Source organism: Tursiops truncatus, chromosome 1 (assembly GCF_011762595.2).
Source record: "Tursiops truncatus isolate mTurTru1 chromosome 1, mTurTru1.mat.Y, whole genome shotgun sequence".
NCBI classification, from domain to species: domain Eukaryota; kingdom Metazoa; phylum Chordata; class Mammalia; order Artiodactyla; family Delphinidae; genus Tursiops; species Tursiops truncatus.
The window spans coordinates 168,185,768-168,188,868 of record NC_047034.1 but is presented as its reverse complement, the minus strand read 5'-3'; positions in this window follow the sequence as shown (position 1 = coordinate 168,188,868).

Below are 3,101 nucleotides of genomic sequence, written 5' to 3'. Positions count from 1 at the left end.
ATTTCATTCTTTTTTCTTTTTTCTGTTCAGTGACAGTGATTTCCCCAACTCTGTCTTCCAGCTCACTGACCTGTTCCTCTATATCATTTAGTCTGTCGATTCCTTCTAGTGTAATCTTCAGTTACTATATTCTTCATTTCTGGTTGTTCTGTATATTTTCTAACTCTTTGTTTAAAACTTCTAACTTCTCGCTTTGTGCATCCATTGTCCTCCTCCCAAGTTCTTTGACCATCTTTATGATCATTACTCTGAACTCTTTCTCAGGTAGATTGCCTATCTCCACTTCACTTAGTCCTTCTTCTGGGGTTTTATCTTGTTCCTTTGTCTGGAACATATTCCTCTGTCACCTCATTTTGTCTAAGTTGCTATTTGTATTTTTACGTATGTGGTAGGTTAGTTATGTCTCTCGACTTTGGAGAAGTGGCCCTTTGTAGGAGATGTCCTATGTGTCCCTCTCATCACCCAAGCTACATGCTGTAGGGGTTCCCCCTGAGAGGGCTGCATGGGTCCTTCTTTTGTGGAGGGCTGACTGTGTGGACAGTCTGGTAGGCTTGGTTGGCCCGTAGCCCTGTTGGTTGCCAAGCCCTGCCTTGTACAGATGCTGCTGGCTGCCGGTTAGTGGGGCCTGGTCATGAGGAACCTGGCTGCAGGACCCTGGAGGACCCCAGGGCTAGTGCTGCCTCACTGGTGGGTGGAGTCAGGGTTCCAAAGATTCCGGGGCTGTTGCCCACACACTGGTGGGTGAAGCCAGGTCCCAGGGTTAGTGCTAAACTACTGGCAGGCAGAGCTGGGTCCTGGAGTCTGGCCGCAGGGCCCAGGGATCCCAGAGATTGTGTCAGATCACTGGCGGGAGGGGGACCAGTTCCTGACACAACTGAGTATGGGTTCCAGGGTGTTCCAAAGCTTGCGTTGGCTGCTAGTGGGCAGGGCTGGGGCCGAACTAGTCCCAGGGTGGGTATCACGGGCTGTGGGATCATGGTTTTCTACTGTCCAGTGTCTGCTTCCTGGTGGGTGAGGCTGGTCTAGAGGCTAGTGCAGGCTTCCTGGAGGGCAGGGCCTGTGCCTGCCCACTGGTGGGTGGAGCTGGGTCTTGGCCCTCTGGGGGGCAGAGTGTCTGGTGGGCAAACTGTCTAGGGGGCGGTGTCTAGAGGTGACTGTTGGCTCAGGAGGTCTTTAGGCAGCCTGTCTGCTGATGGGAGGGGCTGTGTCCCTGCCCAGTTAGTTGTTTGGCCTGAGGAGTCTCAGCATTGGTGCCCACAGGCTGTTGGGTGGGGTCAGGTCTTGGCACTAAAGAACTAGAGGGAGGATCCTAAGATGTGGGCAGCAGTGACCAAAGCTCTCAAATATGGCTGCTGCCAGTGTCTATGTCCCCAGAGTGAGCCACAGCTGCCCGCCCCCACCCCACAGGGACTCAAATCAATGTAATTAGTACTCACCTTTCTCTGTCTCATTCCTCTGTTAGTTCCATTCTTTGACAGTCATTCCCCAGGTCATAAAATGGCCACTGGGATCCCCAGAACCACATCCTCATAGCTTTGCAACCCCAGTGGAAGAGGACTTTTCGTTCCCACTAGTTTCAAGAAAAGTCCAGGAATCTGAGTCTCATGGACTGCCTTGGGTCATGTATCCATCCCTGAGCTAATCACTGAAGCCAGGGGAGGAAAAGCACTGACTAGCCTAGAAGTGACATACCCGCTATTAGACGTGTATGAGGAGAGAGGTGTCCAGAGATCAAGTGCTGTTCAGTTCAATCCAACAAATACCAACTGAGTGCCTTCCATGCAACAAGCACTGTTCTAGGCACTGTTACCCGAGGAATGAGGAATGAATTCTCAGAGTCCATTCTACCAGCCATAAGACAAGTCAGAGTGACAGGAGCTCTGAGAAGGTTACAAATGATATATGACCGAGTTATAACCAATACAATCATGTTTTCTAATTCACAGCTTCTGTTATAACCAAGCCAGTGGTTAGCAGTTGTGAAATGGGCTACAGATTACTTTCTTAGCCTAGAAATCCACTGGCTTTGACCCAGTTGTCTGTGTTCTTCTGGATATTCTCATTAATATTTAAATGTATTTGGCTAATTTGATCAACTCATACGTTGATCAAATAGAAACTAATATGTTTCTAACTTGCAATTACAAAATATAAGCAGAGTTTTTATTAGCCAAGAATTCATTCAGTTACAAGTCATTGAAACTTAACTCAGGCCAAGACTAGGCAGTGAGGAGTCTAGGGTACAAATTTAAGGACACTCATTCTCTGGAGCATACAAGCAAGCTTGCCTTGCTGTAGTCCTAGCCAGACCCAACGCAAACTAGCTTAAGCCAAAACGGAAGAATTATAGACCCAATATTCTAAGTAGGAAAAGCATAGTGGTGAAGCTGGCCTCTAGGACACATGGATCCAGGGCTCAAATTCATCGGTATTTATTCATTCTCTTCTTTTCTCCCCTTCCCCTCTCCCTCCTCCCCTCCTTTGCTTTCCTCTGCCGGTTTGCTTCAGTCTCTCCTAGCACCATTAGTCTTTCTCCTTTCCATTAGATCATAGTTGCAAGAAGTATCAGGTTAAGCTCTTCATCGTGCAAAAAGAACTAGGGCAGGGTGGGGAGGCAGGTGGACGACAAGGGAAAAATCTCAGGGAAGACCTCACATTGGCTGTCTTGGGTCATATGTCTTTGCCTGGACCAATCACTGTGGCCAAGAGATAGCATAATATGGTTGCCCAATCTGGGACGTGTGCTCACCCTTGTGGTCTAGAGGCTGGAGATTGGGACTGGAAGAGAGGAGGGTCTGATGAGCAGCCAAAGACAACTCTCAGTGTTTAAAAACTGAAACATTCTTGGGACTTCCCTGGTGGCACAGTGGTTAAGAATCCACCTGCCAATGCAGGGGACACTGGTTCAAGCCCTGGTCCAGGAAGATCCCACATGCTGCGGAGCAACTAAGCCCGTGCGCCACAACTACTGAGCCTGCGCTCTACAGCCTGTGAGCCACAGCTACTGAGCCCGCGCACCACAACTACTGAAGCCCACGCGCCTAGAGCCCGTGATCCACCACAAGAGAAGCCACTGCAATGAGAAGCCCGCACACCGCAAT